The sequence below is a fragment of the Leiobunum rupestre genome, chromosome 6 (genome assembly GCF_980474605.1).
Source record: "Leiobunum rupestre chromosome 6, qqLeiRupe1.1.hap1, whole genome shotgun sequence".
NCBI classification, from domain to species: Eukaryota; Metazoa; Arthropoda; class Arachnida; order Opiliones; family Sclerosomatidae; genus Leiobunum; species Leiobunum rupestre.
The window spans coordinates 15307985-15334166 of NC_143389.1; positions in this window are offsets into that span (position 1 = coordinate 15307985).

A 26182-nucleotide genomic window follows, 5' to 3' on the forward strand; every position below is an offset into this window, starting at 1 on the left:
GGGTGATGCTTTGTGGACTCGGTTCTAGAGCAGGGTAACGGTCGGGGGATTCTTGAAGGGCCAAACTTTCACAATTAATTAAGTAAACCGATAGGTTAACTGTTTATTCTTACCCTCGAATCCCGACTTCGATAAGCCTTCCCCTTATAATAACGCAAACTTTACTATATCGCGTAGCTTTGTGAATTACCTATATTTTTAATCCGAAAATTGTAAGAGAGAACCTGAGAACATTTATTTGAAACACTCGCAGAAGGCAATTAGTCGTTGAAGACAAAATCTGAGATAACTAATCGGTTCTTGACGTTTCAAACTAGCTCCTCAATCTATGTTTTATTTAATTCAGTGGCGTTGCCAAGTTTCCTTAAAGGGAGAGGTCGAGAAGGGGGGATTTCAGTACAGTCAAAGTTAAGCCCAAAAGGGGTTTAGCCCGGAAACTATCCACTGGTCTACGCCACTGACTTAATTAATCACTAAATCTCATAGAATGACCCAAAAAAGAAAAAAATCATTTGTGAAAGAAGTTTCCCAGTGATTTCGACCAACAGTGGAAAGTTCGAATTCGGACCCCTCCCGGAACAATGTGTAACATAAACTATCGCGAAATACAATCTCTGGAAATCTAGAAATACTCTTAAAGGCCCACACCGTCATTTTAGTTTCTTTGTTTCCCGCCAACTGAAAAAATATGGGATCCGCACGGCGTATGTGGGTAAACTGAAACTTCATTGGTGCTCCGTAAGTCAAGTGGGAAAATTGAACAAAAAATTGAACGTAGTTGTAGACCTTTAATATCTGTCCCTTCTTAGCCGTTATATTTAAAGGAAACACACGGTTGCTCGTTGCGGATTTGAACCTTAAATTTATGTCACTTCTTAGCCGTAATATTTACAACAATAAACACGTTTTTTTTGCATTTCGGATAACTGTTTTTTTTTAATTCCAAAACGAGAAATAAACACGAAAATCACGCTCTGAAATCTCAAAATAATTTTCTGATTTCTGAAATTACTTTGAGATTCTAAATGATCTCGCGAATGTCGGACCCCTCGGACAAATGATTTTAAAAACCGTCAAGACCGGAGCCGGGTCGGTATAGTTTTCATTTTATAACCTAAAATTTCTTTACATCTCCTTGGTTAAAGCTATTTAATTTTCGTTAAAATAGAACTATAATGAATGAACTCGCAAAGAAACATTTAAAAGTAATACATGTATAAGCCTCAACATAATTTTGGAGTAATTATCTCTTTTAATAGTTGTTAATTCACTTTTGATACTAACGGATTACTTGTAAATTTTATATTTTCCCCAAATGCCTGCTGATGTCGTGGTGCTCAGAGATACGTGAGCTTGCGAGAGAGAGAAATCCTCGTCTACACTCTTAAAACAGTTGGGTCAAATATTTTGGGTTGTTTAAATTTTAACCCAAAAATAGTCCAAAGTGACTATTTTTGGGTAATTGTTTTTTTCTTTAAATTTGTTCTGGGTCGAATAACTGGGTCAAAAGGTCTAACCTAAAATATGTTTGATGTTTAAAACCCATTCTGGATTGTTATTAACTGTTTTTGGGTTCCATTCTCTTTCAACCCAAAACTGGGTTATAAAATTCCCGCGAAAACTAATTATGACGTCATAAAGTTGCTCAAATAGGTGGATATATAATTTTTTTACTCGCGAGTGCACTACCAGGGGCAAACGACATAGTCACATTTTGTACTGACGCTTAAACATAGAGTGCGATGTCGCCACCATAGTTAACGAAAAGGTGCTGTCGCAGCCGTCTGCTACGATTTCTGCAGTCACTTAGGCCTTCATTTTCGACTAGAAATGAACGTGAATTCTGCTGTAAACAATGGTTTCATATTTCCAATTACTGGATATAAAAAATCACTGTCAACTGTTCCAACGTTTACTAAAAACCACGTATTTTCTTATTACAAAAGTAAGAATAAAACTAATAGACAGTTAAGACGAAGTTATAACTTTGTAACAGAAGGATATGTTGACAGAGACTCCTTGCTTACGAATACCGATAAGTATGCTTGATTGATTCTATTCATTTGTGTATTCTTAAGTATTATTTTATTAATGTCCACATTTATTTTCTAGGGAAAATGACATAGTTTATGTTAAGGGGAAATGTTACCGGAGTAAAAGAAAAATGAATCACCCTATCTTTGTGCTGCGGCGTTAAGAGTATCTGGAGGCAAAAATCCAGTACTAGATGGCTATTGTGAATGTGTCGCTGGATTATCTGGAACTTGCAATCATTTGATTGGTTTTCTCCGATACCTACAAGAGGCATCAGAAATCATTGAAATTAATGATCCCATTTCATGTACAAGCAAGAAACAACAATGGGGTTGTCAAAGAGGCAAATCAATTCGGCCACTCGCTGTCATGGATGTAAATTTCCAATCTCCAAAAGAAATGCTAGCTCTAAACCTATGAATTGTAGGATTAACGAAGGTCGAGCTTATGTTCGTAATAATAATGAAGTAAATGCAGCTGTTAACAAGTTAATTTTGACGTTACAAGAGAGTAAAGATGATGAAAATGATTTTTCACTCATAATTCCCTCGCCAAATTCTTCAGCCTTCATAGACACTAAAATGGGAAAAGCATCGATGAACTCGCCTCTATATTACCAGCTTCCTATTATAGAATCTGGAATGGAAGTCATTTTCAATTTTAACATATTTCCTATTTCTACTCCTGTCATTGTTGATAGACTACTTCGGGTACCAAAATTTTCAAAGAGGCAATGCAAAGAAGATTGGTGTATCAGTGGCTGTTATTTACCTTTACCAGAAGTTGAAATGAAAATTCGTTTGGTAAGGAGCTTATAAAATATTTTTAAGTTATAAATATTTAAAGACTTATTTTTCCGAAAAATGAGCTTTCCTCCGAAGAAGCTTCAGTTTTAGAAAGAAAAACAGTAGCGCAATCAGAGAGTGTGGAATGGAAAAATGCCAGGAGAACAAGGTTGAGTTCCTCCAAATTTGGAAATGTATGAAAGCGAAAAGGCGAATTATGGACTGAAGCGGGTATTTGCAATGTTGTTATAAGCAGTGAAATAGGACATATAAATAGTATAAAATATGGGAAAACCATGGAGCCTATTGTAAGAAACAAATATTCTAGTCAAATGCGCAGTTTAGGCCATAACTTAATAGTTCACGCATATGGCTTTGTGGTGGACCCAACTAAATGCTGTCTCCCTTGTCAAAATCTAACTGTAGAAAACCACTTCGCCTTGTTATTTCTTTGTCAGATATAGAGCCTGTATATAGGGCAGACACAAATGTGACATAACCATTTGGACTGATTCCAATCAGCCCTTTCTACGTATTTGTTGATTTATAATTGGAATATTTTTCTGATTGTAATACTAATGAGGAAGGTGTTTCACACCTAATTTCTGATGCGTCTATTATAACACGCGTAGTTGGATAATTTGTTTTAAATTCTTCTGGCATGGTTTGATCAATTTGTTCGCGCGTTGACTATAAACTAATTTGACCTAACTGAAGGTACATGTAGTTTACCCAAGTGTTACACAAGTTACTGACCGTACTTTTAGAGATACCAAACCTCTCCGCTAGATCTTCAACAAATAGCCCTAGTCTTAATTGCATGAGTACCAGAAAAAATTGGTCCAAAGGTTTTAAAGCTCTAGGACGACCAGCCATAGCTGACGTTGTTACAGGAGTTGAGTTGATTCCATCATTGACCTTCCCACTTTTCCAATAAATAATGTTTTCACCATTTTCACCAGGATCTAGAAATTCAAATAAAGCCATAACCTTCTTGTAGTTGGGAAGACCGGTATAAAATATTATAGCATCATCATCGTCTTTAATATTTTCTAAACTTGGTTTCAATTTTTTTCAGCCAATTCCCGCATTTTTATTTCTTCTTTTAAAAGCTGTTCAGCTTTTTTAAGCTTGAAAGTTTGCACTCTCACTTTTTCGTTGGCTTTTTCCAGCGCCACTTCTAAGAGTTCTACTTTTTTGCGCATTTCTTCAAATTTATCGACATGACGCATGTTGATATCAGAATTTTCAAAGCTAATAGTATTTGGAATGAAACTGTTACGTAACCTGTTACGCATATTTTGTAGTTCATTATCTGCATTTGAAACTAGTCTATCCGTAATGTTGGAAACATTTTGCAATTCTTCTGGCTCTTCGTTAACTATTAAATCCTGTTCAACATTAGAAATTACCTCTTGGTTAGTGGTTGATCCATCATTGGCATTAGAAATTGTTACGTCTTGAGCAATTTGATTTACATTATGGGATAGATTAGTGTCATTATTTATCAATTCACTATTAACAGTGTTTGTTATAGGCTCGTTCGTTGTCCAGGAGAATTGAGACGGTACTGCCCCCTTTTTCAAATGCCTTTGGCCATTGGCATGCGAAACGAGGAAATCAGACTCTTTAAAATGTTTAGAGCAAACATTAATATTCATTTTTGGTTTGTATAAGTAGTATCGTCGCCTTTTTCTTTTCAGCCACAATGTTCGTAATATTATTTTGTATTGGCATTGGAACTCTGTGGTATGACACCTTAAAAGAGTAAAAATCATTAAATATTACTCCATTTACAAAAACTTTATTCTATAATTAGTTACTTACATTTTTATCTTCGCCTCTTTCTTTACAATTAAGTACAACACAAAATCTTCCCATTGTATATAACACTGAATGCAAAGGCTCAAGCTTAGGAATTTAATTCTAAGACACTATCGTCTAAAACCAATTTGACTGATAATATAGATGTTGTTAAACATCAACCATGCATTTTACTAACCCAATTATTATCTACCTTCAATTAAAAGCGCAAAAATTTAACTATTTATGAAATTCTATTATGTGGCAAAACAAGTACAGCAAGGTGGAACGGAAAAGCGCTAAAGTTTCTGACTGTCAGGTAATTTTTTAAAGTCGCCACTCACGACTACCGCCATCTAGTGAGCCAAGTGTTCATTATGTTAAATTGTGACTATGTCGTTTACCCCTATAAAGTAAACTTTCCCCGTGAACATAAGTTAATCCACCTATTCCGTCAATGGCGTAGTTTTGGCGCAAAAGCAGCGGCGGCAGTCCGACAATCCGAGTGGTGATTATAATATTTTCAATTTTAGGGTAAGGATTGTTATTTTAATAAGTATTTTGTACAGCAGCTTAATTATAAATATTAAAGGTAAAAATTAAATCTTATTCGCTGTTTCAGTACAGTATAAACTATCCCAACTAGTAAAGATAGTTAAGCCTTTGCTTGAATGGTTCTTTATTCAAAGGGTTATTTGACAAGCCACAAGTTTAGGCTAAGTTATATTGATTGAATCCTGAATAACAAAAAATCAATAAAACAAATAAATAGACCTATGCACAATTACACAAGCAGATCGTGTTTTAGTAAACTATTGGCAGTGCTACGTCAGTTTTTTTCTATAGGTTTTATCATGGGGAGAAAATATGAGAAAACTAAGGAGTACCAAGTCTCTATTTAGCAAGTACGCCTAGATTGTGGAATTAGGTACATGGTATTGTTAACATTATCAAAAATGATAATACACAATAACCAAATTAACAAAAATCATAAATGAAATATAGTTTCCACACTTCTTAAAAAATTAAAGTTTTGTAGATGTGAATACCAATGGTTTTCAAAACAGAAGTACACTAGGTTTTTATCCTCCTTCCTTGCGAATTCAACAGGTGTAACGAGACATATATGGAAGTTTCCCATACTAACACTTATAATTTTTCTTAATAATTACATCAATATCATGCCTATATTTCTGACCTAATTCAAACTGATTTTTCCTATTTTAAATATATTTGGTCAAATTCTACTCTTCAAAATAGGGTTTTTGGTTCTCCATCCCTTGTAAAATTGATGGATGTTAAGAGACATTCATTTGAGGTTCCCATACTAACACTTTCATAATTTTTTAAACAACTTACTTCAATATCTAACCTATATTTCTGACCCAATGCAAACTGATTTTTGCTAATTTTAATATATTTTTACAAATTCTACTCTTTAAAATAAGGTTTTTGGTCTCCATCCCTTGTGAAATCAACGGATGTTATGAGACATGTTTCCCATACTAACACTTATAATTTTTTTTAAAATTACATTAATATCATACCTATAATTCTGACCTAACTCAGACTGATTTTTGCTATTTTTAATATATTTATACGAATTCTACTCTTAAAAATAAGGTTTTTGGTTCTCCTTCCCTTGTAAAATTGACGGATGTTAAGAGACATTCATTTGAGGTTCCCATTAGTGGTGTGCGAGTACTCGAAAATTGCGAGTACTCGTTATCGAGTCCGAGTCCGAGTACTCGGACTCGGACTCGGAATACGTAATTTTATTACTCGCACGGGTACCCGATTCCCACGAAAAGGGTACATAATTACTCGAAGCGGACTAGAGTAAATAGATAATTTGAAAATTACCCGGCGAGTCTAATATTACTCGGCGAGTCCATTATTATTGGGCAAGTCCATTATTTATCGGCGATTATTTAAACAGCGACAAATAAATTTCAGACGAATTGGCCACGATAACTTAGGACTCGAATTGAACTCGATAAAAATTAGGACTCGAATTGGACTCGTTAAAAACATTCCGGTCTCGTATTGGACTCGAAAGCTTTAAACCTAATTCTTTAGGACTCTAGGACTCGATCAAGTCCTTAATATTTGGACTCGAGGACTCGCGAGTGCAAGTTTCTAAGACTCGAGACTCGACTCGAATTTCAAAAAACAGGACTCGCACACCCTTAGTTCCCATACTAACACTTTCATAATTCTTTAAAGAAATTACTTCAATATCATACCTATATTTCTGACCCAATTTAAACTGATTTTTGCTAATTTTAATATATTTTGACAAATTCTACTCTTTAAAATAGGGTTTTTGGTTCTCCATTCCTTGTAAAATCAACGGATGTTACGAGACATATAAGGATGGTTCCCATACTAACACTTTCATAATTTTTTTAACAAATTACTTCAGTATCATACCTATATTTCTGACCTAATTCAAACTGATTTTTCCTATTTTAAATATATTTAGTCAAATTCTACTCTTAAAAATAAGGTTTTTGGTTCTCCATCCCCTGTAAAATTGATAGCTTTTAGAAAATGGTTATTCGGCTTTATCAATAAAGCAAATTAGTTTTGTTGTTCAAGTGACCCATAAACTAAGTTTAAATAATGCAATCTTTTCAGGGAAATTTAATCATTTTCATTTTAAACATGGACGATTTTGTTTGCAAAAAGTTAAATGAGTGGGGACTTGCACCACTTCTGGATCGTTTTAAAGGTTAGATTAATTGTTTTTTGGGAACTGCTTACTTAATGGGTGTCACTGTCAGTACTAAACATGTCAGTGTTAATGCAAAGTTATCTAATGGGAAAGCTTTGCTTCAAATACCTGATACTGATATTTTATATTTGTCGGAATTGGGTTGTATTTTTTTTATTTCGTGCATTGTCTAATTATGTATGTATGTATTTGTGAATTTATTTTTTAGAAAATGGCATAGATGAAGAAACATTTCTTCTTTTGACACCGGAATTAGTAAAAGAAATAATTCCTGCTATTGGACCCAGAAAAAGTTTTTATCTTTTCATGAAAAGCTTTTAATAGAGTCTAATGATGCACTAAACATGTAAGTGGTGCATCTTATTTTTCTGAAAAATATTAGTAACAAAATAACAAAATTGTGAAGGATGTCCAAAATGTTTAGTACTGAACATCTAAAATAAAATAGACTGGCTCGTGGAGTGCGTGGGCCATAAGGTTAAAAATACCCGAAAACCTTAAGATATTATTAAATATAGAGGTTATCCAGTTCTTAATATATTATTTTTCATATAAAGGGAAAATAACCTTGTATTTCTGTCACCCCCCCTCCCCAAGAGTGCCACTCTCGTCCACTACCTTATATTGCTTTTGCCATTTGCGGTGCCACTGCGCAGGGAAATTTTGAAATTGAAGGATGCCCCCTAAAGATTGCTTTGCAGGCTATATTCCCTTTAGTCACATAATCCATTCAGTTGAAAATGTGTTTTTCATTTTTAAACTGGAAAATTTAAAATATTTGAGCTCGCTCTGAGATATCTTTGTTGAACTTTATTCGACCCAACCTAAATTAAACAAAAATATTTTAAATGCATAAATAGCACGATTTGAACCTTAAAAATATTTCTATCTAAATATCATATCCAGTACTCATTGTGTTAGAACATTTGAAAACATGGGTTTCACATGTTTCAAGTGCGAAAAAGAAGTTAGTGGGGCAGCACGAGGTTTAATTCATCATCTACGCAACCAGCATGGACTACAAGACGGGTTTAGTAAACTTTATTGTGCTCAACTAGACTGTAACCAATCGTATAAGTACTTTCATACCTTAAAAAGACATTTAGAAAAACAACACATAGATGATGGCCCCTCTACGAGTGTAGAAAAGTCTCCAACTCTAGAAAGGTGCCTAGGTACTGAGGACCAAAATATTCAAAATTTCTTGGAAAATATTAATGTAGTTGATGGTGATAATGATGAAAGTTATATGATTCACGGTGATGGTAACCCACACGTCGAGGAAGAGCTTTTTTTACCATTAAAAAGCATAGGAGAAGCAGCTAAGCAGTTTGTATGTGAACTTAAATCGTCGCCTGTAATTGCTACTTCAACGGTTAACAATGTGATTCGAAGTGTCTCGGATCTCATTTCGGATATTGATGAATACATGCAGAACAAAACCAAAGTAGCATTAGGCTCCTTGGCCGGTGATACGACTGCGGTTTTTATAACTTTGAGTAAAGCTTTTGAAGAAGTTGCAAACCCTTTTGCTAATTTTGATACTGAATATAAGCAAATGAAGTCATTGAAGCAGTCAGGAGATTTTATAGAACCAAGAAATGTAAAGATAGGTGGGTATGAAATTGAAGAACAGCTCAATAATACTGAAGTTACCACTTCGAAAAGAAATTGCTTTTTCCAAATAATTCTTATGAAGCTAACTTTGAAAAAGGTTCTAGAAGGGAATGGCGTATTTGAACTTGCAAAGAATTATATTAATGAAACGACTGAAGGTTTGCAAGATTTGAAAGATGGAAAATTGGGAGAAAACATCATTTTCACTGAAAATAAAATTCAAATTCCTATAATGATATATTCGGATGAATTTGAAGTGACCAATCCATTGGGCTCTAAAACAGGAAAGCATAAAGTAAATGGTTTTTATTTTGCGATTAAAGCTTTTCATCCAAAATTCAATTCATCTCTAAAGAATTGCCATTTATTAGCTCTTTGCAAATCTGCTTATATCCATAAATTTGGGGATAACTTGGAAGTACAAGAATTATATGAAGAGTTTAAAGAACTTGAAACGGTTGGGGTTAGAATTGAGTTACCATCATTTACTGGCACGATTTATGCTTATTTATCTCAAGTGTGTGGGGACAATCTAGGACTCCATAGCCTAATAGGGTTTGTTGAGGGATTCACTGCTAATTTTCCTTGTCGTTTCTGCAAAGTGCATAAAAATGTCATGATTTTTCAAACGAGATTGGATAGAGATTTACTTCGTAATGAGGAAAATTATAAAAACGACGTTCGTACTAATAATGTCTCTGAAACTGGTGTCAAACACGAATGCATCTTGAACAAGCTGAAGTATTTTCATGTGGTTTCAAATTTTTCAGTGGATGCTATGCACGACATTCTTGAAGGAATTGGCCCTCTGGAGTTAAAACTCATTTTAGGAAACTTAATTGATGATAAGCTTATCAAGTTAAGCGACATCAACAGAAGATTAGCTTCTTTTATATTTGGTACGGATGATAAAAACCACCCGTCGTCTTTAACTAAGGGAATGATTAAAAATCCTGATGGTGCACTCTGGGCAAACTGCGTCACAGTCATGGTGTTTATTGCGGTACCTTCCAATTTTGATTGGAGACAAAATTCACAAAGATCATCCAGTGTATGAGCTCTTATTGAAGCTACTCGACTGTATGAACATAATCTTTTCACCAACTATTTTTGTTGAGCATTTGCCATACCTGCGAAAAATTATATCCGACCACCACTATTACTTTCTAGAAACATTTCCTGATCGACACCTCAAACCAAAACACCACCTAATGCTGCACTATGTAGATAGCATTAAGCAAATTGGGCCACTCTCTAAAGTTGGAGTCATTAGATTTGAAGCTAAGCATAATTTTTTCAAAAAATATGCGCATGTAATTTACAACTTCAAGAATATTTCAAAATCGCTTGCGGTTCGACATCAAATGATGGCAGCTTACAACTTTAAGAACAACAAACCACTAGATGAAAGAGAAACTGAAATTGGCCCTTCCCAGGCATGCCTTGTTAAAAATTTGAATTTTACAAAAATTCTATCGGAGCTGCTAAATTGTTCTCAATATAATGATGTAACTTGCGCAAATTGGGTAAAAATCTGTGGAGTGCATTACAATCCTGGTGTGGTTTTATTGCTTCAGATTTCCGAAGATAATCATCCGGTGTTCTGCAAAGTCGAATATATTATTCTTCATGGCAAACAGGAATTTAGTTTTGTTGTGTCCTTATTGGAAACATTGTCATATGAACGACATTACAATGCCTACAGAGTGCATGTTCCCAGCCGTTAAATACTTGAGATTAAAAAGATTAGCTTGGAAGAACTTGTTGATTATCACCCAATGCATGTTTGCTCATCTTACAATAAAGATGAAACAGACTTTTTTGTGGTTCCTCGATATAACTTTTCCTAACCTCAGTACCAGCCTAGTATTTGTAAATAGTCAAAGCCCAACTTATGATATTGTATTTGAACATCGATGTAAAATTCCATTTTAAAGGGTGCATATTGCCAGCTGTGAAATACTTGGGATAAAAAAGAGTAGCCTGGAAGAACTTGTTGATTATCACCCAATGCATGTTTGCTCATCTTAAAATAAAGATGAAACAGACTTTTTTGTTGTTCCTCGATTTAACTTTTTCTAACCTCGGTACTTGCTCAAATAATTGTAAATAGTCAAAGCTTAACTCATGATATCATGTTTAAACATTGATGATTTAAAATTACATTTTTTCTTGTAGAGATTTAGACACAAATTACATAGAAAATATAGAAATAAACAATAAAAGTAGTGGTGTGCCAAGAAAATAATAATGGTAACTTTTTTATTGCTACCACTACTAGTAGAGAGTGTATAAGTGAAAATTCCAAAACTTTACAAGGACAGACTAAACCAATTTTTGTAAGTGTCAATAAAATACACTCCTAAAATCACATTCCGCAAAAACTGGTACTTTCTTTTCACTGAATTATAGAACATGAAAGAAATTCTCGCCAAGCAGAAGAACGGAGAATCATTGTACAATTCACTGATATCAAGTACACCCGTGTCTGAATCGAACCGACAGATATTTTGCCGCGTTATGGTTGCTCATCTCATGGAAACTCATGGACAATTGTGAGTAAAATTTATTTTTATAAGCTTCTCAGTTTTGTAAGGAAATTGTATCTCTTTTTTTTCTCAGCCCAACAGCAAAATCGAAAGCAGAAATGGCCAAATGCATTGTTATGACATGTCCTCAATTTAACGATAAGGATGATATGGGTCAGGTTAGTAATGGCAATGGGGACATTTATTTCTGAATTCTAGTACTGGTTTTTTATTTCCAAAATAATTATTTTAAATATTTTTCTTTTCAGTTTGTGTGGTATTCCGGCAGCAAAAATAAGCGCCCAGCTACTGGTTACCTCGAGGATAGAATAAGAAATGTAAGGAAGCGATTGAAAAAAAATGAGAAATCCTTTGACTCAAGTACTGAGATTGTTCAAAACACTCCCACCCCCCCTCTAGCTGCAGAAAGTAAACAATCAAGTAAAACACGTTTCACTTCCTATCTTTAGCAATACTCATTCAATTGTAACTATAGAAATAACTCGTCAGACATACAGAGAGTCCTTAAAGTTAGTTTTCCTATTTGATAATGTGATTTTTTAAAATCACATTACAAGTAAATGGTCTTTTGTAATCTGTAGAATATTGTTCAAGGAAATGGGTTTATTTTAAAACTCTTTCGTCCTAAGCTTTGATTACTTAATATAAATAACAAATTGCCTTCTTCATCAGGCACCGATTTTGCTGAGGATGAGATAGAATCCATGGTTGACTGGCTGAAGGTCAATACAGTTCCCTACAATGAAGTTCGCGATTACATGAAAAACACAGCAAAATCCAGACATGATTGGATAAAATCAAACGGCTCTGTTTCTGTGAGTGACATATTTGATAAATATACACGTCTTCAAATTCCAGGAATGGTATAGTTTAAATAAGCACCCATTTTTTAAAATTGCTACCAGAAGTGTTAAATAGTTTTCATATTCAGATAGAACAGGATTTTGCATTGCTCTACCCTAACAATGCAGATAAACTTATCGAAAATTGGTCTGTCTATTGTGTGAAGATTTTAGAGTATGCACGTGTTAATCTGAAAAAAGAACTTTTAGAGGATCTAAAACTCAATATTCATCAAAATTCTACTTCGCAAGAAGGTAGATCTATAGTGTGTAACAAGTTTTCATTTTTAATGCTAATTATTAAACATGACTTATATTTTTTCAGATGTTTTGGAGAATTCCTGTTTGCTAGTCTTACCTCATATAGTTCCAGCGATAAATTACAAAATAAAAAAAAAATACTTCAAGCCGTCACTTGATAAAGTGCGAGAGTCTTTCATTATTAATGTTCCAGTAAGTAGTTAACTGCTTTAGAAAATACAATATAAGGTGCTAATCTGAAATGTATATTAAATTTCAGGATGATACAAATGTGAGCGAGTATGTTAAGTCGAAGAATATTGCAAGCCCTCACGTGTTGAGTATTGGTGACAAGCATAAACCAACCATGTGTTACATTGTTGTTGAATCTATTTTTTTCCCTCGAAGTACCCTTTTGAAAGCAGTGGATACTTGCTTTAAAATGTTTTATGTGCTAGACCTTAAATACCCTCCCGAGTGTCGTGGAATTTGGGAAGTTATTCAAGACTCTTTTTTCGAAATTTTGGGAAACAAAAAAGAAACAGTGAGCAACTCAGTACGCGCTATGCGTCGTTTGTTTCAAAACAAATAAGACTACAGTAGTGATAGCTGTATGCTGCTTAGAAAATGTACCTGAAAGCATGAAAATGCTGTAATCAGTTTAAAGTACCTGAAAATAGAGGATAGCGCCGCCGATCGAACGCCGCCGCCGCCGGTTATTTAGATAACGCCGAAACGCCGCCGCCGATAAATTAAATTTTGCCGCCGCCGCCGCCGCCGCCGAGACATTTTTATTTCGCCACCGAATTAATTTCCATTATTAAAGTATAATAATTGCGTTTTGAGATCTAAATTCGAACTACATCGATTTTTCTATTGGTAGTGCTACGATTTATAGGCTGTTGGGTGCACCGTACTCGCGTTATAAGATTGGAAATAATTAATAATTTCCAAAAGATCTGGCACCACTGCACCGCGCGCACCAAGGGTTTCTGCAGCAGACAGCTGGGATCGGAGAGAGATAAAAGAAAACGGCTTTGGAGTTGCCTCGCCTCGTATTTTGTAATAAGTACAGAAACGTATCAGCTGCATTCAGCAATAACTAATCTATTATATTTTGAAAATTCCTTTGATACAAAGATAAAATAATTTGTGATAATAGACTTAAACGCGCCATTACCTTACAGTCTACGGGAGGGTGATGAAAAAACGGTTTGGGGGGGTGAAATTTCTGCGGTAGAGGGCTGGCTCGTTGGTTGTCTGTACGATAATGGCGGCGCCCAGTAAACGTTTCTAAAAAGAGTATATATAATACTAGTGAAATGGTAGTAAATAAGTACAGTATTGTTATTACTAACGTAAATGTTTTAGTTTAATAGTATTATATGTAACATAGTTACTCATAAGTGTGCCTCTGTTTAACATCTCTGTATTAAAAATTTAAATGAGACCTTGTTTCACAGCCACCAAAGAAAATACAGCACTTCCATCGCGTAAAACTGGTTTTAACTTCCTTCCCTCCCCGCCAGAACTACTTTTGATGACGATAAAACCGTCATCGACTGGGAAGTGACGTCAATTACGCCATATCCTTGCAACAAGGCCTCATTGTGAAAAAGTTCTTTCTGGCACACTTATGATTGAATAAGGCCTAAGGTGGTGCCTTGGGTATTAGCCTAGCTGATTAGCTGATTAAGTTACATATGATAGTTTGTAACCAAAGTTACCTCTTTCTCATTTTGGAAACAAGTGGTTCCTATTTTAATAAAATACATTCTATTAAACATGTATTTTTTTAAAATGTGTTTAACAGGGGGGGGGCAATTTTTCCCCTTAGGCGCCGCCGCCGCCGATTATTTTCTGCAAATCGGCGCGCCACGCCGCCGCCGAACTAATTATCGTTCCCGCCGCCGCCGTTGAAAATTGGTTCGGCGCTATGCTCTACCTGAAAATAATGCATTTAAGTTCCATTTATCATATTCCATTCATTAAACAAATTTTTTACCCCATTATTTAAGGTTGTGTAAGGTTTTGTTAGATTTGCAAAAAAGCACTGACTATTCCTTGTTTAACTGTCCCTTTAAGGCAATGGATGGTTTTTAAGAGAAATTATTTTTCATATCGTTTATAACTTCATTTTCTAAAACTCATATTTAAATTTTGTAAAAACAATACTTAATCGGTGATAATTGGTTTTACCGCACAGTTTAGATAGTATTTTGCTGAAAAGTTTTGTTTTGTACTAGTACTTTTAAGTTCTAATTTTATCTTTAAAAAATATGCCAAAGAGCAATAAAGTTTTAAAAGTGCAATAATGCCATAAGTAAACTACTTAACATTTTTAAAATAAAAGTATTTTCCCAAGTGATTTAGGTTGGTATTTATTATTGATTATATTCACGTGCTTAGGTTTAAATAGACCTTAATTTGGGTTAATATTCTAACCTAAGTTGTTTTGGTTTAAAAAGAGCCCAAAATGGGTCGTTTGGGTTAAAAAGAGCCCAAAAATGGGTTGTTAGGGTTAAAAAGAGCCCAAAAATGGGTTGTTTGGGTTAAAAAGAGCCCAAGTTGGGTTATTGTTGTTACCTAAAATGAGTTGTTTGGCTTAAAAAAAGAGCCCAAATGGGGTTATTTTTGTAACAAAAAATGGGTTCTTTGGGTTAAAAACGAGCCTAAGTTGGGTTATTATTGTAACCCGAAATGGGATGTTTGGGATAAAACAAACTCAAATTGTGTCATTATTGAAACCCAAATTGGGCTATTATTGTAACTTAAATTGGGTTTTTTGGATTTTAACACAGTTTTGGGTTATTATTGTAAACCAAATGGGTTGTTATAGTAACACAAATTGGGTTGTTTCGGTTATTAACACAGTTTTGGGTTACAAATAACAACCAAATTTGGGTTATTCTTGCAACACAACTTTGGGTCAAAACGTAGTAACCCAACTTTGGGTTGTACGTTTTAACCATTTCTGGGTTAAAATTAAAATAACCCAAAAAGGGGTAGGGTAAATACTGACCCAGCGTTGGGTTACAAAAATAACCCATTTTGGGTCGATTTTGACCCAACTGTTTTAAGAAAACGCTTTAAAAAGGTGCCTCGGGTATGAGCCTTGCTGGTTTATGATATCCCCCATAACTGCAAAGTATATACAGGGTGTTTTTTTGCTCGAAAAAGTGATTTTTTTTCAAAAACTATGTTTTATAGAAAGTTTAATTTCTACTGTATATTATACGTGCCGGGGGACACTTTCTACCAAAATTGCATCTAAATCGAAAAATATTTTCACGTATTTTGAAAATTTAAATTTTAACCGCTAGGTGCAATGATAAAATTTAGAGCGTCACCGAAAACGTACAAATAGCGTTGGCACGAAAAAAATAGACGTCTTTTTCACTGAAAAAATATGACTTGAAAAAGTGACAAGTTGGGCAAGCTAAAATTACTTTTTTTGAATTCCATTGGGAGAGTAGTGCGAGGGGCAGCTCACTCCAATGATTATTAGGACACCCTCGTTGATTAAATCATGATTAGATTAGATTAAAATTAAATCTGTAGCTTTGGCTGTACAAAGATTAAAAATGATAAAATCATGATTAAATTTTTAATTATGATTATTAGGACATCCTGTAACAAAGTGATCTGCCCCTCGGAGTAGTGTAACTTTATGAAAGTCAGAAATTTGTTAATCTGGTGTTTAATGCAATAAACAGCGCCAAAAAATCGAGGAGACAATGGCGAAAAAGGTATTACACGATTTAATTTCGTAGGATAAAAAATGCGAATTTTTTGAAAAAACAATGAGACATTTTATTTATCTACTAACAAACATAATTTGTAAGTACGTTTCGAAAATACCACATTCGGCTGCGATGCAAGCTTGCGTGCGAACAATCATATTGTCGAAGGCGGCTTGAATCATTTCTGGGGTTACTTCCCGGCTTGCGCTTACAATTCGTTGACGCAGCTCTTCGAGGGTCTCAACCGGAGTGGCGAACACCTTGTCCTTGACGAAGCCCTAAAGAAAGAAATCCAACGGAGTCAGATCGGGCGACCTTGCTGGCCAGTGTACGGGACCGTTTCTCCCTATCCATCGTTGTGGAAATTCGTTTTTTTAGGTAATCTCTCACGGCTCTGTGGTAATGAGGCGGAGCACGGTCTTCCTAAAACCACAGTCTTGCTCGTTGCACCAACGGCAGTTCGTCAAATTGTTGTTCTAGCTTATTTCTCAAGAAATCTAAATAACTCTGGCCATTTAGATTTTGCGGTAAGAATACTGGACCAATTAACCGGTTTCCAAGAAGACCAATCCAAACATTCAAGCACCCAAATTGAAATTGGTGACGGTGTTCATATGCTCAGTGTGGATTTGTGTATTCCCAAACGTGATTATTTTGGTGATTGTAAGGGCCGTCTCTTGCAAACGAGGATTCATCCGGGAATAGCATGTTGCGGAGGAATTGTGGGTCGTTGTGCACGGAATTTAGCAGCCAGTTGCCAAAATCCAGCCGTTGTTGAGCGTCTCCATCTCGTAAACCGTGGGGAAGCGTTGCTTTGTAAGGATGGTACTTATGCCTATGTAAAATTTCCCAAATGCGAGTTTTACTGCAAGCCAAATCCTTACTCGCCGCGGCACAACTACTACGTGGTTATGCGGCAAAATAGGCTAAAACCGTGTTTTCAAAGTCCAAATCCCGCTGACCAGGCCAACGAAATAGAGGTTGTACGTTACCATACTGGTGAAAGTCATTTACAGCTCGCGTAACAGTAGTTATGGATGGTCTTCTATCTGGATGTCGTTGCTCAAAGATCTCACTAACTCGTCGTAGATTTCTTCCACCTTCCGCGTAGTAAATGGCCACTAGTTACGTACGATCAGCTCTGGAATATTGAGGCATGATTGTTAAGATTGATTACGACAATAATGTTACACAGATTTTATCACAGTTATTTATAGTACAGTCAAAATAGGGTTTGACCCGGTACGAAATGTCAACTTTACGAAACACGGGAATATTACAGATTTTGAGGCGCTCTTTCACGTGGTGCAATCACCCACAACCAGCCGCGTGTCGAAAATCCGCTGTCTTGGAAAATGGCCGACCAAATGCATTTAAATCCTTAGGCTGACGTTTTATGATTTGAACGTGCGATAGTTTGATCGATTCGTTAATTTATTGCCTAAAACTTGTCGGTAAAGTAGTCATTCTTTACGAAAAATTAAAAATATAAATAAAAATACAAAAATTCTCAAATATAGTAAATAAATATGTATTCGAACTTTTATTTAAAGGAAAAGTCCAGGTTGGGTAAAATTTGGGTCTATTTCAAAGATCATGTTGAAATATACTCAAAAATATCAGTCGTAAAAGTATATATTTTTTTAGTGACGAGAAATTAATTTTTAAACGAGCGAAATTTACCCGCCAAGCGAGCTGCCATTTTATTTCGCCTTCGCTCCGCAGACCGCGCGCAGGGAACAGAGCGCTGTTATAGCGCGAACAGCGCGTGATTAAAGCCCTAAAACGTCACCGCGAAACAAAATGGCATATTGCTTGGCCTGTAAATTTGGCTCTTTTAAAAATTAATTTATCGTCATTGAAAAAATATTCAATTTTACGACTGATATTTTTGAGTTTATTTAAACATTATCTTTAAAATAGACCGAAGTTTTACCCAACCTGCACTTTTCCTTTAACTTTTATTTTTTAATTTATGACATTAAAGGAATATCATCATTGTCTTAAAAAATATCAATGTTTTCATTGGTACACGATATTCCCTTGCAGTTACGACACATAGAAGAACACATTAATAATCCTGTTTTACGACAATCGCAGTTACCATCGCATGTGTCTTTACACTTGCAGTAAACCTATTTTAGTAATTCTTCCGGTGCTGGTTTCAATGTTGAGATAGTTGGTCTTAGAGTGTTTCCTACGAGTTTCCAACCCCAGTTGGTTGGGTCCATTTTATTTCCAAGCCACGTCTGTACTTGATGGTACGCTCTGTAGATATGCTGTTTGGCTGCCGCGCTAGTTAGTGGCAACGTTGCAAGTTCAAAGTTCGAGCCGTTGCTTTAACATACGATTTGTATCGTAACACATCGAGCGTATCATTTGGATCTGCCCCATAAAGTGTTTATAAAAATTTTAGACCCGCTTTTTCCAAGTCTTCGTGGGTAGAGTTTGGCAAATTGAATATCTTTACTTCTTCTCGGAGAGCCTGGTTTTTCATAAGAAGATTAAACGCTTTTTTCTTTCCGCGTCAATAGAGTGCGGAAGTTGTATCACATCCGGTTGCCGCGTGAAGAAAAAATAGTGATTCAATAAAGACACCCAATTTATCTTGAATGGCTTTAATGCTTAACATTTTATCAGGATTGTTTCTTTGACCTGGTTTCACAATTAAAGCAATGTTTACATTTTCTCTAATGGAGAGCTCGATAGCTGTTCTCCACTTGTTTGACAGCCAGTCCAACTGCTTCGAGTTTCTTTGTTAATAACGCGATTAAAGATGCCTTATTTTCAGTGTTTCTTAAAAAAGCCTCTTGGTTAGTTGAAACTGGTATGTTTTCCTCTACCGTAACGGCAGTAGCCATCGTCTTACGGTTTCTTCCGCGTTGTTCTTCGCCTTTGATTGAATATCCGTCAAAGACCACAACTGCTCTTAATCCGTAAATTTTAATAACAAACTCGACATAGAGGGCTAAAACTTCGCCGAACAAAGCGGGACGAGGCCACACAACACGGCGGAGCAAGAAGTCCCCATCTACTACTATTTCATCGTAGTTTACCTCGGATTCGTTGCAAACGGAATGGTCGAGATTTTCTAATATATGCGCTAACGTGGCTTTATTAGTCTTATGAAAGGAAATTTTATTAAAGAGCGATGGTGCAGTTGGAGATAGTTCGTAAGCCATATACAATTTTAAATTCGCCCCTCGTTGAAGTGCGCAAGCTATTCTGTTAAAAAGCTGCTTCGGATTTACTATCAATTCTTCGTCTTCTAGAAGAATTGTATTTTTCATCGCTGCTAGGGCCGCACTTTATCATATCTACGCATTCCAACCTCTGATAATGACTTTCCGATTATTCTGTCCATTGAAGTGCACCCTATTTCATGAGCATAGTCATAGTTAATTGAATAATCGGCAATGGCTCCAGTTCAGTTCCTTATTTGCAGATTTAAAAGGCGAATGGTCTCTCAACCAACAAAAACATTTTAATAGTCCTTTAAATCTATAGCTTGCCTAGATTCTCTTAATTCGACGTGTTGCCCTGAAATCACACTGGACACCCCTTTATATTCATCTATCGCTTCGCTAACGTTAGCGCACACTGGCAATGTTAGAACCCATCGCGAAATGGTGCTCTCCGTGAGACCACGACCCCCTGGTTAGACCACCAGATACCTTCATTGACTTCATTAATACTTGTTCAATCGTCGTATCTTACCTTACCCGGACCATAATTTTTTGGTGCGCCTGACGGTGAAGTAACCGCGACTAACGAAGGCATCGTACTCCTCGTTGATCAGTTTATTTCTCAGATTTTTCATTTCTTGTTAGTAAAGATGGGCAGATTTAGCATAACCGAGGTGTGCGGAGGCGTGCAAATATGGTAACATCTCCTTAATGCAGTACTAGTGTAACTCCTACACTGCAAATCTTTTATGACATCTGAAGAGCGCCTAAAAACATCGGTTGAACATATAAAATGCCTACATATGTCTTACAGATGTTCCTTACGTATGACTTAGATGCTATTTACTTATTTACAAATGCAATACAGATGTTCAACGTGTACTCTAAGTCTAATCCGTACTCTTTATGTCCATAGGACATCTGTTGAACATGGAACATCTATGTTGCATCTAACGGGTCGTTTAGCGAGCGCCTGTGTTACATATTAATACCAAATTGCCTATGTCTTGGCCTCTTGTTGAGATAGCTAATCGCGGTTTTCAAAGAGTAACGGTTAGGTCATGGATCATGTAACCCTTCAGGTTCACCTTCTCCTCAGGCATACTTATTTTTTTATTTACTTTTGTTAACAGTGTTATTTAAATACGCTCATGATTACGCCACATGATTCTCTTATATATAAAAATCCTCGCCTTCTAGAAAATTACTGGTTTTGACCATCTTGTTACAATATTTATGTTTAAAGCCCCCTTTTTACAGTAACGATTAATTAATCAATACGCTCGATACATCAAAAGAACGGAAATCGTCACCCCCAACCGATAACAATTATCCCAAATTGACTAATTTAATTTACAATTAACATTAAAATTAAAATTAAAATTAAATAACTTCGGAACGATCTGTTGGCATTAAGTGAAATTTATACGGATCATAGCAAATGATCTACCCTCGCCCTTAAACATAAATAGTATAGGTCAAATAAATTATAAACTAAATCCCCGCCTTCCACAAGGCTAATATTTAATCCGTCGCCAAGGTCGTGCTAATTAAAGGCTTTCCTCTTCATGGCTCAGTATTTCCCAACATACGTAGACTTGCTGGCGCGGACGCGTAAAAGACCTTCAACAATCACGAGGTGCGCCCGGGCAAGGTCTACTTTAACTACTTAATACCCTCAGCGGACCGCGACTCCATGGAGATATTTCCGAGTGGCTATTCTCCGTTCAGGCTTCCAGGTAACCCTAAAGAGACCAGAGAAGCGAGTTTGGCCTACTCCAAGATAGAAACCGATACCCCCGCTTATATCCGTTGTCAAGGGCCGAATTTCAACCCCGGATGTTTTCTTCAAAAACAAAAGTAATGGAAAGACCTCTGAAACCCCCGCAACCACGTGAAACCAACCAGCCAATGACCACTGGAAAAAGTGAAGTCACCAATTATTTTTATTTGAACTCCGCCCCATATCCGTTAAACAAAACCGAGGAACAAGACCGAAAAAAGACATTGCGAACCGGAATGAAAAAGGAACAAGACGAATAAGCTACCCGGAAGTCCAGCGGGACCCATGATGTACCGCCGCTAGAAGTCCGGAAAGAAAGGGACCCAGATCACCCTCGCCTCACCGGACCAGGCCCTCGCAATTCCATGGCGATAAACCAAATTGCCCATGAAAACCAATCAGCTGATTCCATCCAAAGCCATCCGACATCAAAGATCCTTTCCAACGCCTAGCCGGAAACTCCAGAATCAAAACCCTTGACGTATCTACATCCCCGCCAACGCCCCCGTCTTGAAGTTCGACGTAGAAATCCGGACGCCCTTGCCGTAATCCGGTCCATGTCTTGCCGTAATCCGTGTCCCGTGCCGTAATCGAATCGAACTGTCAAATCCCACGCCCGCGAAACCATAACCACGTGTGTGAGCATCTTGCGCAATCCGGACCCCAATCGTACCGTAACGAAGTGCTACAACGTCCCAGAGAAAAGCAAACTGACGAGCCGAAAATCACCAGCGATGAGTACAATTTTCCGTTCCTTCCCTCCCCCCGTAGATACCTAGGGTCAGAATCTGTAGTAGCCAGTAAGACTGGAAGAATTCCCAAAATACAAAGAAGCAAAAAGGGTTTTTCCCTCGCCATGGTCCAAGGAGGATAAAATCAGGCCAGAGTTTGAGAGCTCATTTTATCCGTAGATTATCCCTTAGGAGGTCCCACTATTTTCACGGTCGTTCCGAATAGTTTTCTGTCCCATATATATGTATAAATCTTTTTCGTTGTGTGGTGTATTTCTTTTTGTTATATAAGTCTTAATTGTAGTGATGTTAATTGTAGCATTTTTAATTGTAGTTTTATTTAAGAATAGTGTATTTAGTATTTGCATTTCCCTCGCCTAAACAACCGATGGCTTTCGCCCGAGAAATTGGGACTGATCCCATAAATGATTTTGAGTACTCTAAATATTTAATGTTAAAAATTGTGGTCAGAGCATTTGAATGTCCCGCGCTGATGACAGGAAATCAGAATTAGATTTCCATTTCCCTTTCATTTATTATTTTGTGTTCCGTAGAGTGTATAATATTAACCCACGCCCTAATTTACTGTATTGCATTTTAATTCCAGCGCTATAATATCCTTAAAGTCTGATATTTGTTCATTGTATGTATATATTTTAATACGTAAATAAAGATTTTTGGAATTTAATCGCAGGCAAAGTGTTACCAGACTGAAATCCGAACCTCCCCCTTTTTTTCCCCTTCCCTTATTTTATAATCATTCTCTCGCTCCGATATCTTTCACCCCACCAAAGGCCACGACTTGCAATTACCATCATCTTCCCTTAGCCTTGGAGAAAGTATCGTTGAGATCGTTAATTGGTTAAACAATAACGACAACGAGAAGAAGAGGTTATATTAACTTTATCGGACTTGGCCATATATTTCCATGCAGATAAAATTATCATCACAACAAATAAGTAAGTAAAATTTCATAATAATTAAGTAATACTTAAGTAAATAATGAAGTCATTAAAGATGAGTAAATATATGTATTGTATTTTTCATATAAACAAATGGCCTAGGCTTAACTAAATACAAGTTTAAAAAATTGGCACACGTATAATAGTATTTTCACCCTCACTTACCCAATACCGACTAATTATACTTAGAGCAATAATAAGGGTGGTTAAATAATTTTGGATTAAATAGTTTTATTTCTGTGGGAAATTGGCATGCATTAAAGTAATCGCGTTGAACAGAGGTACAGTGTGTAACCGACGAGGCTTACTATTTCTATTAAAATCGAGACCTGAGCCAAGTCTCTTTAATATTATCTAACCTCGGCTACACAAATCGGAATCCCCTTTGTTTCAATAACCCCAGGTTAAATCCAAGTTCATCCGCGTGTATAATTTAGACATTCACTGAGTACGTTATGGAATGAAATAAAACCAGTTTCGTTCTTTAATACAAATTTAAATTTTTAATAACTCTTCCAATTTAATTACAATAATGTCTCACCAAATGTTCCATTCTTGAACAGAAAAATTAGAAAAACGGGTGACGCTGAAAAACTCGAGCTCCCGCCTTCCTTTCGACTAAGCTCTTGATTACAACAAAAATTATAACGAAAAATGACCTCTTCGTGAAGTCCGAAAACATATATATATATATATAAAACAACGTTCACCCGATTGTACGTCACCCCTCGTGACTTTGTGTTCGTTAATTTTTCCCACTCACATTGACCGCGGTAGTGGCTCCATCTGGTGAGACGTTTTGTAGTTAAAGGCAGTGGATGGCGGCGGATTTAAAAGAAATGCCATCCGTTGCATCCTCCCCTCCCTAGGAAGAGTGAGGTTGGCCATGTTCTTCGGCCCATTGATAAAGTTGTAATTTATTAGTTAAAAGGGGTTTTGGCACCGGACAATCCTTGACAAGATGGCCCTTGAATTTACACTTTCTGCAGGTAGCCTTTGTGTAATATTTATCTGTAGACGTAGCACTGCCAGCGATAACCAAATCTGGTCGAGAGGGAGGGCGTAGACCGACTAATTCAACGATCCTTTTTAGTCCAGATATTTCAATTTGACTTCCGACCCGCCTGGCCAAGGGTCCATTTGATGGGCTGGGGTTCAGGAAAGCTTCCTCCGTCTTTGTAAGTGGTAGATACTCCCGTACCTCAGGGAGTTGGTCTTGTTTTTCCCATATGATTGTCACTCCTTCGATGGGCAGTGGCTCACTCGCCGCTTCATCTGATAAAACCAAGAGGGTTTCGTCGATGTTCTTCATTGGAACGTCTGGAACGTCTTCAATAGCCGCTTTCTTGTGGTTGTTAATGCTTATTCCAGGCGAATATTTTAAACCATTGTTTCTTATTAAACACACGGCACACGGGCAATAACTCAAAGCTAATTGGTTCAATTCGGTTTGACCCAACCAGAAACATTCCTTGTCTTCCACGATCACTATTACTTCCTCTAATATGTGTGAGCGCCCTGCTAGTTGTATTTCAACCTTTCGTATTACTCCTTGAAATAGTTCGATGGGGAACGTCGGAAATCTTCCGTAAAACGAACAATATGAATCATAGGGGGTCTCTCCAAATTGGTGACCCAGGGATTCTTTGGTCGCACTGCTGATAAAACTGAATGTCAGGCTTAAGTCGAGCACGGCTGGAATAGTGATGAGGCGTCCATCGGTCGTTCGGACGTCCAGTTTGTGCGTAGAGCACTGTGCCTAAAATTTAAAAAATTTAATTACACTATTTACAAAATTTAAATTTATTACGATTGTTTTAGTTTTCCGGCCGTCCGTAAACGTTCCCAAGGAGGTTTACTTATGGATATTCGGCGGAAGGTAAAATCCTGTATCGTTAAGTTGTCGACCTTATTTCGGGTAAGATATTTCGATACATCGGGAATGGAACGTAGTCTACTCCCAGTCTGCGTAACATCGGGCGGATAATAGTAGATATCTAGTTCCGGCCCTCCGGGACGAACTGTGGAGCGGCGGCATACTTCTCGTATCCATCCGAGTCGTAGTGGTTTTTCCCACGCCTCACGTTCATCGTCCGTTAATGGTTCGGAAGAAAATATTATTTATTCTCGTTTGGGGTAAGTTGAGTCAGTCTTAACATTTGTAGGAACGGACTCCCCTGCACGATCCTCATAATCGTTCTCCAGAGTAGTGTGATGGGTCGCGGTAGGAGGGGGAACATATTCCTCCCTGGCAGACGTTGAAGGAGCATCCAGGTCCTGGATAGAATCGCTCGCTTCAACGACGTCTGTCAGATCGGCGAACGGAATATCCTCCTGAACCGGTGTTTCATCTTCACTCGCAGGTATTGCAGATTCCTCCACCAATTCGACATGTTGTTGTTCGTTTGGCTGACAAATCTCTTCTACCAAGGCAGGTTCTGAACCAGATCGTTCGGGTTCCGTATGGTTTTCAGATGCTAATTGCATATTCGTAATATATAATTTCAACTGGGAAATATGACGTTGACCCTTTTTTTCACCCCTAACTATATCTTCCAACTCGTAAACGAGTGGAGATATTTTCTGTATAATTTTAAATGGGCCGCGTAATAAGTTGCGCCTTGAGATAATTTATGGGTTTCGGCCCAAACGAGAGTACCGACGTCATATTCGACGTCCTCTGTTTGCGGTTGTAAAATTTTCGTTGGTGCTCTTGCGCCTTAACCAGATATTCTTTAGATCTTTCTATATCCTCGCGAAGTTGTTGAAAGGAACGATCGCTTTCGTCTATTATCGGTACTTCGTCCGAATCATCCACATTCCAAGGGAGTCTAGGTTCCCGCCCACAGTTTAGCTAAAATAAAGAACGTCCAGTACTTTCCTGTGGAGCGGAATTGATCGCGAATTGTAGGAACGGAGATTGCTGGTCCCACTGTCGGTGATCATTCCCCACGTACATGGACACCATTTAGCCTATTACTCTGTTTATGCGTTCCGTTAGGTTGGATTGTGGATGATATATCGTAGTATGCTTAGTTCGGACCCGTAAAAGACGTCAAGTGTTTTCCCAAAGGGACGAAACAAACTGTTTCCCTTGGTCACTAAAAATCTTTCTTGGAGATCCCCAACGTAAAATAAAATTGCAACATACGTCAGCCGTTATTCGTCGGA